This window comes from Cryptomeria japonica, unplaced genomic scaffold (assembly GCF_030272615.1).
Source record: "Cryptomeria japonica unplaced genomic scaffold, Sugi_1.0 HiC_scaffold_167, whole genome shotgun sequence".
Lineage (NCBI taxonomy): Eukaryota > Viridiplantae > Streptophyta > Pinopsida > Cupressales > Cupressaceae > Cryptomeria > Cryptomeria japonica.
In genome coordinates, this window is record NW_026728989.1 from 187,501 (window position 1) to 201,725 (window position 14,225).

Sequence of the window (14,225 nt, forward strand, 5' to 3'; positions counted from 1 at the left end):
TGGCGTGCACGAAGTCGGAGCCCGGTTTGCCCCGGGTGCGCACCTCGCGTGCACCTTCGCCGGGGTGGGCACCTTGGTGTGCAGACCTTGGCTGGGTTGCGCGCCCTGGTGGGCACCATGGTGCGCACCAAGGAGCGCTCCGAAGTGTGCTCCAAGGTGCGGCCTGCACGAAGTCGGAGCCCGGTTTGCCCCGGGTGTGCACCTCGGGTGGGCACCTTGGTGCGCATGCCTTGCCTGGGCTGCGCACCAGGGCGGGCTCAAGATGGCACCCGCGTTCCTTTTTTTTCACTATCTTTCAAAACGGAAATTTTAAAATCTCATTTTTTTTTGCCTTTTTCTGGAAATTAGTGAAGGCAGCGCATCAAAGGTGCGCACCTCGCTGCCCACCACGGTGCGCAACGCCGGTGGGCACCCGGGAGTGCTTCGAAGTGTGCTCCAAGGTGCTGCGTGCACGTTGTCGGAGCCCGGTTTGCCCCGGGTGCGCACCTCGCGTGCACCTTCGTCGGGGTGGGCACCTTGGCTGGGTTTGCCCCGGCTGCGCTCCGAAGCGGGGTTATTGGAGCGCCGCCTCTTTTTTTGTCGGAGCGTTTGGTGGGGTTTCTCGCATTGGCTCTTCCGAGGCCCGGTTGCCACCCTGGCGCGCACGAAGTCGGAAGTAGGGTTAATTGCCCGGGTGCGCACCTTTGCCAGGGTGGGCACCTTACCTGGGCTGCGCACCAGGGCGGGCTCAAGATGGCACGCGCGTTCCGTTTTTTTCACTATCTTTCAAAACGGAAATTTTAAAATCTCCTTTTTTTTTTGCCTTTTCTGGAAATTAGTGAAGGCAGCGCATCAAAGGTGCGCACCTCGCTGCCCACCTTGGTGTGCTCTGAGGTGCGCACCCGGGAGCGCTACGAAGTGTGCTCCAAGGTGCGGCGTGCACGTTGTCGGAGCCCGGTTTGCCCCGGGTGCGCACCTCGCCTGCACCTTGGCCGGGGTGGGCACCTTGGCTGGGTTTGCCCAGGGTGCGCTCCGAAGCGGGGTTACTGGAGCGCCCCCTCTTTTTTTGTCAGAGCGTTTGGTGGGGTTTCTCGCATTGGCTCTTCCCAGGCCCGGTTGTTGGGTGCGCTCCCACCCTGGCGCGCGCGAAGTTGGAAGTTGGGTTAATTGCCCGGGCGCGCACCTTCGCCAGGGTGGGCACCTTGGTGCGCACACCTTGGCTGGGCTGCGCACCAGGGCGGGCTCAAGATGGCACCAGCATTCCCTTTTTCTCACTATCTTTCAAAACGGAAATTTTAAAATCTCGTTTTTTTTTTGCCTTTTATGGAAATTAGTGAAGGCATCGCATCAAAGGTGCGCACCTCGCTGCCCACCTTGGTGTGCTCCGAGGTGCCCACCACGGTGCGCAACGCCGGTGCGAACCCGGGAGCGCCCCGATGTGTGCTCCAAGGTGCGGCGTGCACGAAGTCGGACCCCGGTTTGCCCCGGGTGCGCACCTCGCGTGCACCTTGGTGCGCACACCTTGGCTGGGTTGCGCGGCCTGGTGGGCACCATGGTGCGCACCAAGGAGCGCTCCGAAGTGTGCTCCAAGGTGCGGCGTGCACGAAGTCGGAGCCCGGTTTGCCCCGGGTACGCACCTCGCGTGCACCTTCGCCGGGGTGGGCACCTCGGCTGGGTTGCGCGCCCTGGTGCGCACCAAGGAGCGCTCCGAAGTGTGCTCCAAGGTGCGGCGTGCACGAAGTCGGAGCCCGGTTTGCCCCGGGTGCGCACCTTCGCCGCGGTGCGCACCATGGCGTGCACGAAGTCGGAGCCCGGTTTGCCCCGGGTGCGCACCTCGCGTGCACCTTCGGCGGGGTTGCGCGCCCTGGTGGGCACCATGGTGCGCACCAAGGAGCGCTCCGAAGTGTGCTCCAAGGTGCGGCGTGCACGAAGTCGGAGCCCGGTTTGCCCCGGGTGCGCACCTCGCGTGCACCTTCGGCGGGGTTGCGCGCCCTGGTGGGCACCATGGTGCGCACCAAGGAGCGCTCCGAAGTGTGCTCCAAGGTGCGGCGTGCACGAAGTCGGAGCCCGGTTTGCCCCGGGTGCGCACCTCGCGTGCACCTTCGCCGCGGTGGGCACCATGGCGTGCACGAAGTCGGAGCCCGGTTTGCCCCGGGTGCGCACCTCGCGTGCACCTTCGCCGGGGTGGGCACCTCGGCTGGGTTGCGCGCCCTGGTGCGCACCAAGGAGCGCTCCGAAGTGTGCTCCAAGGTGCGGCGTGCACGAAGTCGGAGCCCGGTTTGCCCCGGGTGCGCACCTCGCGTGCACCTTCGCCAGGGTGGGCACCTCGGTGCGCACACCTTCTCAATGTTTTCTTGCCTTTTCTGGAAATTGGTGAAGGCAGCGCATCAAAGGTGCGCACCTCGGTGTGCTCCGAGGTGCGAACCCGAGAGCGCTCCGAGGTGCCCACGAAGTCGAAAGTCGGGTTAATTGCATTGTTTTCCCCGGGTGCGCTCCGAGGTGCGCAACATCGGCGCGCACCAAGGAGGGCTCCGAAGTGTGCTCCAAGGTGCGCACGATGGCGTGCACCTCTGGTGCGCACGATTCGGAGCTCGGTTTGACCGGGGTGCGCACACCTTGGCTGGGTTGCGCACCTTTTGTGCGCTCCAAGGTGCGCACGAAGTCGGAGCTCGGTTTGCCCCGGGTGCGCACCTTCGCCAGGGTGCGCACCTTGATGCGCACGCCTTGGCTGGGCTGCGCACCTTGGTGGGCGCCATGGTGCGCACCTTTCGTGCGCTCCAAGGTGCGCACGAAGTCGGAGCTCGGTTTGCCCCGGGTGCGCACCTTGGTGGGCGCCATGGTGCACTCCGAGGTGCCCAAGATTGGTGCGCACCAAGGAGCGCTCCGAAGTGCGCTCCAAGGTGCGCGCGAAGTCGAAAGTTGGGTTAATTGTCCGGTTTGCCTCGGGTGCGCACCTTGCGTGCACCTTCGCCAGGGTGGGCTGGGCTGCGCACACCTTGGCACCCGCGTTTCCTTCATTTTAAATTTTTTTTTTTTACAATCTCTCAAGTGGGAAATTCTATAATCTCAACTTTTTTTGCCTTTTCAGGAAACTTTTGAATGGAGCGCATCATTGGTGCGCTCCGAAGTGTGCTCCAAAGCTCTCTCCAGCTGCGTGCACCTGCCCCGGCCGCGCACCCGGCCCCGCCCAGCTTCGCTCACCTGTCCCGGGCGTCTGGTGCGGAACCTTAGAGTAAGAAACATCACCGTGCACCTTGGCCAACGTGCGCGACTCGACCGAGCGCGCACTGGCCGAGGTGCACACCGATTTCACCTGGGTGCGCGCGCAGCACCTCGGGCGCACCGGGGTGCGCGCACAACGCCCGGGTTGCACCGTGGCCTGTGTGCTCGGGGCGCCTCGGGTGCGCGCTCGGTGTCGCCCCCGCGCGCGCGGTAGTGCGGGCAGCGCACCCCGGCCCGGCCCGGCCCCGACGAGAACGCAAACGGGCAAAAGGTTTATTCAAATAGCATTGCGACGCCCGGCGAAAAACTAAAAAAGGGTGCAACACCGGGACTTCCCGGGAGGTCACCCATCCCAGTACTACTCCGGCCCAAGCGCGCTTAACTGCGGAGTTCTGATGGGATCCGGTGCACTAACGCTGGTATGATCGCACCCGTTATGAGCTTGTCGCAGTGTGTACTTAGCAAACCGCGACCCACGTGCGAATCCACCCCGGCCACCCACCCCCGTCGAGGTGCACACCCTCCCTCGCGAAGTGCGCCCCGTTCGCCAAGTGTGAGCCCTGCCCGGGTGCGCGCACCTTGCTAGGGCGTCGGGTGTGCACCCGGCCCGGCCTACGTGCGTGCACCTGGAGGGGGCGTCGTGTGCGTGCAGTGTCCCGTCTGCAACGCGGTGCCCACACACCACCTCGGGCGCAACGACCTGCGCTCACATGTGGGCCGAGTGCACCTTGGTGCATGTTCGGGGCGCCTCGGGTGCACGCTCGATCTTGCCCCGGTGCACCAAGGCGCTCGGTTTGCCCCGGGTGCGCACTTGGTGCAAGGTGGGCACCCAAAATAGGGATCAAGCACCAAAACACAAGTTTCGGGATGCAAAATGGGACCCAAGGACCACAAATGCGTTCCAAGACCCATGATGGGTCCACGAGAACAAAAATGTGTTCCGAGACTTAATAAACAAATATTGGGTTTTAGGAGAAGAAACATGCTCTGATGCCCAAAACGAGAATCGACCCCGAAAAGGCCACAGGCCAAAAGTGGGATGCGAGACAAAAAAAAATGGGACCCGAGGACCAAAATTGGGTTCCCAGGTCGAAGACAGGGCAACCGGACAAGAAACGACCTCTAAGGCTCGAAATGAGTCCCGACGACTAAAACTTGACAAGAAGCACCCATCAGGCACCCAACTCGACACCCATGGGATGCCGACCCACCCGGGCTTCCACCTAGCACACCTTGGCACCCACCCACCCTCGCACCCAACCTCGCACCCAACTTAGCACCTTTGAACCCACATTGGCACTCACCCTGACCCTGGCACCTTGGAACCCACATTGGCACTCACCTTGACCCTGGCACCCACCTTTGCACTCACCTTGGGACCCACCCTGGCTCCCACCTCGGCACCCACCCAGACACCCACCTTGGTTCCTTGGCACCCACCTTGGATCCTTGGCACCCACCCCGACACCCACCTTGGCACGCAACTTGGCTACTTGCCACCCACCTTGGCTCCTTGACGCCCACCCCGACAACCACCCCGTGACCTACCCTGGCTAGGGTTGGTGCACACCCACCCTGGTGCCCACCTTGGCACCCACCCTATGACCCACCTTGGCACGCACCTTAGTACCCACCCCGTTACCCACCCTAGGACCCACCCCGTGACCCACCTTGGCCAGGGTGGGTGCACCCACCCTGGTGCCCACCTTGGCACCCACCCATCCTAGCACCCAGCCTGTGACCGGGCTTGGAACCCAACCTTGCACCCGCACCCGTCTTGGCCAGTGTGGGTGCGCACCCATCCTGGCACCCACGTTGTGACACACCCTTTAACCCACGCACCCTAGCACCCACGTTGGCACCCACCTTGGAACCCAACCTAGCAACTTGGCACCCACCCCGTGACCCACCTTGGCATCCACCATAGCAGTCGCCGACTTGGCACCCACCTCGGCACCCACCTTGACACTTGTGGACCCACCTTGCCACTCACCCTAGCATCGACCCATCCTAGCACCCACCCTGGCACCTTTGCACCCTAGCACTCACCCATCCTAGCACCTAACCTGTGACCCACCTTGACACTCACCCTCGCACCCACCTTGGAACCCAACCTAGCACCCACCCACCCTGACACCAACCCTAGCACCTACCCACCCTTGCACCCACCCTGTGACCCATCTTGGCACCCACCCATCCTACCACTCAACCTATCACCCACCTTCTCACCCACCTTGGCATCCACCTTAGCACCCACCCACACTGGCACCTTGGCACCCACCTCGGGCAAGGTGGGTGCACACCCACCCTGGCACCCAATTTAGAACCCACCGAGCATGTTACCCACCTTGGCACCCACATTGCAGCCCACCCTAGTACCCACCCTATGACCCACATTGGCATCCACACCCTAGCACCCAGGCACCTCGACACCCGCCTTGACACCCACCCTAGCACTGAACCTGTGACCCACCTTGGAACTCACCCTAGAACCCACCCACCCTGTGAACCACCTTGGCATCCACCTTAGCACCCACCCACCTTGGCACCCACTCTAGCACTCACCCATCCTAACACCCAACTTGTTACCCACCTTGGCACCCGCCCTCGCGTCCACCTTGAAACCCACCCTAGCACCCACCCACGCAGGAGCCCACCTTGGCACCCAACCTAACACCCACGCATCCTGGCACCCAACTTGTGACCCACCTTGGAACCCACCCTAGTACCCACCTTTGAACCCACTATATCACCAACCCACCTTGGCACCCACCCTATGACCCTCTTTGGAATCCACCCTAGCACGCACCCACCCTGGCACCCACCATGGAGCGCACCCTAGCACCCACCCACCTCGGCACGCACCTCAACACCCACCTTGGTGTGCGCACTGCGCCAACCTCTCAAAGACCCTATGTGGTGCGCTCCAAAGTGTACACCTTTGGTGCGCTCCAAGGTGCGCACCTTTGGTGCACACCGAGGTGCACACCAAAGTGTGCACCGAGGTGAGCACCAAAGTGCACTCCAGGGTGCACACCAAGGCGTGCACCTTTGGTGCGGTCAATGCAAACGAATTCGGAAGTTGGGGTCGATGTCCTAATCGCTGCTGCAGACTACACGTATGAGAATCGGACAAATAGCTTTATATAGGGGAGGTGTTGCGTTTGATGGGTCGACTCCCCTGGTTGTGTGCACTGCACCAACTTCAAAGACCCTGTCTTGTTTAAGAAGTCAAAAGTTGGGGTGGATGTCCTAATCATTGCTGCAGTCTACGCATGTATGAGAATCAGACAAATAGCTTATATAGGGGAGGTGTTGCATTCGGTGGGTTGACTCCCCTGGTTGTGCGCACTGCGCCAACCTCAAAGACCCCGCATAGCAGAAGAAGTCGGAAGTCGGATTTTGGTGAGCACCAAGGCGTGCACCTTTGGTGCGGTCAACGCAGACGAATTCAGAAGTTGGGGTGGATGTCCTAATCGTTGTTGCAGGCTACACATGTATGAGAATCAGACAAATAGCTTATATAGGGGAGGTGTTGGGTTTGATGGGTCAACTCCCTTGGTTGTGCGCATTACGCCAACCTCAAAGACCTTGTTTTCGTTAAGAAGTCAAAAGTTGGGGTCAATGTCCTAATGGCTCCTGCAGGCTACACATGTATGAGAATCGGACAAATAGCTTATATAGGGGAGGTGTTGGGTTTGATGGGTCGACTCCCCTGGTTGTGCGCATTACGTCAACCTCAAAGACCTTGTTTTCGTTAAGAAGTCAAAAGTTGGGGTCGATGTCCTAATTGCTCCTGTAGACTACACATGTATGAGAATCAGACAAATAGCTTATATAGGGGAGGTGTTGGGTTTGATGGGTTGACTCCCCTAGTTGTTCGCATTACACCAACCTCAAAGACCTTGTTTTCGTTTAGAAGCCGAAAGTTGGGGTCGATGTCCTAATTGCTCCTGCAGGCTACGCATGTATGAGAATCAGACAAATAGCTTATATAGGGGAGGTGTTGGGTTTGATGGGTCGACTCCCCTGGTTGTGCGCATTGCGCCAACCTCAAAGACCCTGCATTGCGGATGAAGTCGAAAGTCAGAGTTTGGTGTGCTACAAGGTGTGGTCGAAGGTGCTCACCTAGGTGTGCACCTTTGGAGCACAGGAAAAGTGCCCTCCAAAAGTGCGCACCTTTGGAGTGCACAAAAGTGCCCTCCAAAAGTGCGCACCTTTGGAGCGCAGAAAAGTGCCCTCCAAAAAGTGCCCTCCAAAAGTGCGCACCTTTGGAGCGCAGAAAAGTGCCCTCCAAAAGTGCGCACCTTTGGAGCGCAGAAAAGTGCCCTCCAAAAAGTGCCCTCCAAAAGTGCGCACCTTTGGAGCGCAGAAAAGTGCCCTCCAAAAGTGCGCACCTTTGGAGCGCAGAAAAGTGCCCTCCAAAAAGTGCCCTCCAAAAGTGCGCACCTTTGGAGCGCAGAAAAGTGCCCTCCAAAAAGTGCCCTCCAAAAGTGCGCACCTTTGGAGCGCAGAAAAGTGCCCTCCAAAAAGTGCCCTCCAAAAGTGCGCACCTTTGGAGCGCAGAAAAGTGCCCTCCAAAAAGTGCCCTCCAAAAGTGCGCACCTTTGGAGCGCAGAAAAGTGCCCTCCAAAAAGTGCCCTCCAAAAGTGCGCACCTTTGGAGCGCAGAAAAGTGCCCTCCAAAAGTGCGCACCTTTGGAGCGCACAAAAGTGCCCTCCAAAAGTGCGCACTTTTGGTGCGCACCAAGGCGCTGGTTCGGTCGTTGCAGGCGAGTTCGGAAGTTGGGGTCGATGTCCTGAGCGGAGGTGCAAACTACACAGGTGTCGGAATCGGACAAATAGCTTATATAGGGGAGGTGTATGCTTCGATGGGTCGACTCCCCAGGTTGAGCGCACCGCGCCAACCTCAAAGACCCTACGGTATGGATGAAGTCGGAAGTTGGGTCCGATGACCAATTCGATTAGTAGGTATGCTCATGAGGTCGGAATTTGGGTCCGATGACCTGCCATGTGCAGGAAGGCGAATGTTGACACTGTGCGTTGCAAGGTGCACACCAAGGCGCTGGTGCGGTCTTTTTAGTCGAGTTCGGAAGTTGGGGTCGATGTCCTGATCGGAGGTGCAAGCTACACAGGTGTGGGAATCGGACAAATAGCTTATATAGGGGAGGTGTATGCTTCGTTGGGTCGACTCCCCGGGTTGAGCGCACCGCGCCAACCTCAAAGACCCTACGGTATGGATGAAGTCGGAAGTTGGGTCCGATGACCGATTCGATATGTAGGCATACTCGCGAGGTCGGAATTTGGGTCCGATGACCTGCCACGTGCAGGAAGGCGAATGTTGGCACTGTGCGTTGCAAGGTGCGCACCAAGGCGCTGGTTCGGTCGTTGGAGGCGAGTTCGGAAGTTGGGGTCGATGTCTTGATCGGAGGTGCAAACTACACAGGTGTGGGAATCGGACAAATAGCTTATATAGGGGAGGTGTATGCTTCGTTGGGTCGACTCCCCGGGTTGAGCGCACCGCGCCAACCTCAAAGACCCTACGGTATGGATGAAGTCGGAAGTTGGGTCCGATGACCGATTCGATATGTAGGCATACTCGCGAGGTCGGAATTTGGGTCCGATGACCTGCCATGTGCAGGAAGGCGAATGTTGGGACTGTGCGTCGCAAGGTGCGCACCAAGGCGCTGGTGCCGTCGTTGCAGTCGAGTTCGGAAGTTGGGGTCGATGTCCTGGTCAGAGGTGCAAACTACACAGGTGTGGGAATCGGACAAATAGCTTATATAGGGGAGGTGTATGCTTCGATGGGTCGACTCCCTGGGTTGAGCGCACCGCGCCAACCTCAAAGACCCTACAGTATGGATGAAGTCGGAAGTTGGGTCCGATGACCGATTCGATACGTAGGCATATTGGCGAGGTCTGAATTTGTGTCCGATGACCTGCCATGCGCAGGAAGGCGGAATTTGGGTCCGATGACCGAGTTGATGGCGTGCCATGCGCAGAAAGGCGGAATTTGGGTCCGATGACCGAGTTGATGTTGATGGCCCGCCATGCACAGGAAGGCGGAATTTGGGTCCGATGACCGATTTGAAGGCGTGCCATACGCAAAAAGGCGGAGTTTGGGTCCGATGACCGAGTTGATATTGATGGCCCGCCATGCGCAGGAAGGCGGAATTTGGGTCCGATGACCTGACATACGCATGGAGTCCGACTCGGGGGCCGATGTTCGATTCGATGACTTGCATTGTGGGTAAAGTCGGAAGTTGTGGTCTTTGACCCGATTCGATGACCAGACTTCGGCTGCTTGAGAATCGGACAAATAACTTATATAGGGGAGGTAGTGTTCTCGAGCATCCTCCCCCCGTGCCCGTTTATGTCGATTGATGCTGGTGCTCGACTGGTTGGAGCGCTCGGATGCAAAAATCTTGCACCAGGATTTATCGATTGTGATGGACACGGCAAGTCTCCTGATTGCTATGCAGGAGCTCATCGTGAATCTCTATGCGGCCTTGGTATGGACTCGACCTGCGGAATGGTTCGGCAATGGTAGTCGCTCCAACACGTCCTTGCAATGGCCACAGAGGTGATTCGACTAGAGCTCCAGTCTAGCTTTTGGGTTGCTTGGCGGACTGGTATAGCCGCGATCGAGTTCCGGCCATGAACGTTTTAGATAGCTCTTGGGCTTTCTGGGACGGAAGTCGGAAGTTTGGGCTGTTGTCCGATTTGATGACCATTCTTCGGATGTGTGAGAATCGGACAAATAACTTATATAGGGGACTGTGTTGTCTCACGCAGCCCCCTCCGTGCCCCTCTATCTCGACCGATGTTGGTGCTTGAAAGGGTTGGGATCGCTCGGATTTATAAACGTGCACCACCATTTGTCGAGTGTGAGGGACGCGGCAGGTCTCCTAAATGCTATGCGGGCGCTCTCTGAGAATCTCTATCCGGCCTCGACACAGACTAGTCTTGCTGAATGGTTTGGCACTGGTAGTCGATCCAACATGTCGTTGTTGTGGCCGCCTAGGCGATTCGATTCGAGCCCCCGTCTAGCTTTTGGGTTGCTTGGCGGATTTTGCCCTATCCGCAAGTGAGCTCGGTCCCTAAACGTTCGAGAAACCCGATTGCTATGCGCCGACTCTCTTTCTTGCGAGCCTCCATCTAGCTTTTGGGTCTCTACGGAACGGAAGTCGGAATCTGGGACCGTTGTTTGATTCGACGAGGCAGACTACGGTTGTGCGAGAATCGGACAAATAACTTATATAGGGGAGGTGTTGACTGGAGCATTCTCCCCCGTGCCCCTCTAACTCGACCAATGCTGGCGCTCGAACGGTGGTAGCGCTCGGATTTTCATTGAGCGCCAGCATTGGTCGATTTAGAGGGGCATGCGAGATTCCCGAATGCTATGCGAGGGCTCTAACGGAAATGTCTATTGGTTTCGGTATGGATGCAATTGCGAGTGGTTCGGCAAAGGTAGTCGTTCCGATGCGTCCATGTCGTGGCCAAATCGATAATTCGATTTGAGCCCTCGTATAGCATTTGGGTCTCTCGATGTGATTCCGCATTCCAGTCCCTTTGGGCACTGCTTGAGCCGCATCCCAGGGGGTTCCCTTCCCAATAATCTGCCTCGCAACCCGATTGCTATGCGGTGAGGCTCCTCGGCCGCCTCGGAACTATCTGTGTATCAGACGCATCGCGGGATAAGGGGTTGGCAACGGTAGTCGCCCCAAGCGCGTCCGATGCTTGGACCATTCCGAGGCGGCCCTGAAGCCTCTTCCGTCTAGCCGTTGGGTCCTTCTCGCCGCATCCCTCGCCTCGCACCCCGATTGCTATGCGGTGAGGCTCCTCGGCCGCCTCGGAACTATCTGTGTATCGGACGCGTCGCGGGATAAGGGGTTGTCACTGGTAGTCGCCCCAAGCGCGTCCGATGCTTGGACCATTCCGAGGCGGCCCTGAAGCCTCTTCCGTCTAGCCGTTGGGTCCTTCTCGCCGCATCCCTCGCCTCGCACCCCGATTGCTATGCGGTGAGGCTCCTCGGCCGCCTCGGAACTATCTGTGTATCGGACGCGTCGCGGGATAAGGGGTTGTCATTGGTAGTCGCCCCAAGCGCGTCCGATGCTTGGACCATTCCGAGGCGGCCCTGAAGCCTCTTCCGTCTAGCCGTTGGGTCCTTCTCGCCGCATCCCTCGCCTCGCACCCCGATTGCTATGCGGTGAGGCTCCTCGGCCGCCTCGGAACTATCTGTGTATCGGACGCGTCGCGGGATAAGGGGTTGTCACTGGTAGTCGCCCCAAGCGCGTCCGATGCTTGGACCATTCCGAGGCGGCCCTGAAGCCTCTTCCGTCTAGCCGTTGGGTCCTTCTCGCCGCATCCCTCGCCTCGCACCCCGATTGCTATGCGGTGAGGCTCCTCGGCCGCCTCGGAACTATCTGTGTATCGGACGCGTCGCGGGATAAGGGGTTGTCACTGGTAGTCGCCCCAAGCGCGTTCGATGCTTGGACCATTCCGAGGCGGCCCTGAAGCCTCTTCCGTCTAGCCGTTGGGTCCTTCTCGCCGCATCCCTCGCCTCGCACCCCGATTGCTATGCGGTGAGGCTCCTCGGCCGCCTTGGAACTATCTGTGTATCGGACGCGTCGCGGGATAAGGGGTTGTCACTGGTAGTCGCCCCAAGCGCGTCCGATGCTTAGACCATTCCGAGGCGGACCCGAAGCCTCTTCCGTCTAGCCGTTGGGTCCTTCTCGCCGCATCCTTCGCCTCGCACCCCGATTGCTATGCGGTGAGGCTCCTCGGCCGCCTCGGAACTATCTGTGTATCGGACGCGTCGCGGGATAAGGGGTTGTCACTGGTAGTCGCCCCAAGCGCGTCCGATGCTTGGACCATTCCGAGGCGGACCCGAAGCCTCTTCCGTCTAGCCGTTGGGTCCTTCTCGCCGCATCCCTCGCCTCGCACCCCGATTGCTATGCGGTGAGGCTCCTCGGCCGCCTTGGAACTATCTGTGTATCGGACGCGTCGCGGGATAAGGGGTTGTCACTGGTAGTCGCCCCAAGCGCGTCCGATGCTTGGACCATTCCGAGGCGGACCCGAAGCCTCTTCCGTCTAGCCGTTGGGTCCTTCTCGCCGCATCCCTCGCCTCGCACCCCGATTGCTATGCGGTGAGGCTCCTCGGCCGCCTTGGAACTATCTGTGTATCGGACGCGTCGCGGGATAAGGGGTTGTCACTGGTAGTCGCCCCAAGCGCGTCCGATGCTTGGACCATTCCGAGGCGGACCCGAAGCCTCTTCCGTCTAGCCGTTGGGTCCTTCTCGCCGCATCCCTCGCCTCGCACCCCGATTGCTATGCGGTGAGGCTCCTCGGCCGCCTTGGAACTATCTGTGTATCGGACGCGTCGCGGGATAAGGGGTTGTCACTGGTAGTCGCCCCAAGCGCGTCCGATGCTTGGACCATTCCGAGGCGGCCCCGAAGCCTCTTCCGTGTAGCCGTTGGGTCCTTCTCGCCGCATCCCTCGCCTCGCACCCCGATTGCTATGCGGTGAGGCTCCTCGGCCGCCTTGGAACTATCTGTGTATCGGACGCGTCGCGGGATAAGGGGTTGTCACTGGTAGTCGCCCCAAGCGCGTCCGATGCTTGGACCATTCCGAGGCGGCCCCGAAGCCTCTTCCGTGTAGCCGTTGGGTCCTTCTCGCCGCATCCCTCGCCTCGCACCCCGATTGCTATGCGGTGAGGCTCCTCGGCCGCCTTGGAACTATCTGTGTATCGGACGCGTCGCGGGATAAGGGGTTGTCACTGGTAGTCGCCCCAAGCGCGTCCGATGCTTGGACCATTCCGAGGCGGACCTGAAGCCTCTTCCCTCTAGCCGTTGGGGCTTTCTCGCCGCATCCCTCGCCTCGCACCCTGATTGCTATGCTGTGAGGCTCCTCGGCCGCCTTGGAACTATCTGTGTATCGGACGCATCGCGGGATAAGGGGTTGGCAGTGGTAGTCGCCCCAAGCGCATCCGATGCTTGGACCATTCCGAGGCGGCCCTGCAGCCTCTTCCGTCTAGCCGTTGGGGCCATCTCGCCGCATCCCCCACCTCGCACCACGATTGCTATGCGGTGAGGCTCCTTGGCCGCCTCGGAACTATCTGTGTATCGGACGCATCGCGGGATAAGGGGTTGTCACTGGTAGTCGCCCCAAGCGCGTCCGATGCTTGGACTATTCCGAGGCGGCCCTGCAGCCTCTTCCGTCTAGCCGTTGGGGCCATCTCGCTGCATCCCCCACCTCCTCGGCCGCCTCGGAACTATCTGTGTATCGGACGCATCGCGGGATAAGGGGTTGGCAGTGGTAGTCGCCCCAAGCGCGTCCGATGCTTGGACTATTCCGAGGCAGCCCTGCAGCCTCTTCCGTCTAGCCTTTGGGGCCATCTCGCCGCATCCCTCGCCTCGCACCCCGATTGCTATGCGGTGAGGCTCCTCGGCCGCCTGGGAACTATCTTCGTATCGGACGCATCGCGGGATAAGGGGTTGTCACTGGTAGTCGCCCCAAGCGCGTCCGATGCTTGGACTATTCCGAGGCGGCCCTGTGGCCTCTTCCGTCTAGCCGTTGGGGCCATCTCGCCGCATCCCCCACCTCGCACCCCGATTGCTATGCGGTGAGGCTCTTCGGCCGCCTTGGAACTATCTTCGTATCGGACGCATTGCGGGATAAGGGGTTGTCACTGGTAGTGGCCCCAAGCGCGTCCGATGCTTGGACTATTCCGAGGCGGCCCTGCAGCCTCTTCCGTCTAGCCGTTGGGGCCATCTCGCCGCATCCCCCACCTCGCACCCCGATTGCTATGCGGTGAGGCTCCTCGGCCGCCTTGGAACTATCTTCGTATCGGACGCATCGCGGGATAAGGGGTTGTCACTGGTAGTCGCCCCAAGCGCGTCCGATGCTTGGACTATTCCGACGCGGCCCTGTGGCCTCTTCCGTCTAGCCGTTGGGGCCATCTCGCCGCATCCCCCACCTCGCACCCCGATTGCTATGCGGTGAGGCTCCTCGGCCGCCTTGGA

The 14,225-nt window shown here is 59.8% G+C and overlaps 1 non-coding gene across 1 annotated transcript; it reads right to left on the minus strand.

The window, feature by feature from the left end:
* Positions 1-3,515: 3,515 nt before the first annotated feature.
* On the minus strand, positions 3,516-3,634 carry LOC131867270 (5S ribosomal RNA). The gene has a single exon (XR_009365829.1). It is a non-coding gene; the product is annotated as a 5S ribosomal RNA (ribosomal RNA).
* Between the last annotated feature and the right edge of the window lie 10,591 nt (positions 3,635-14,225).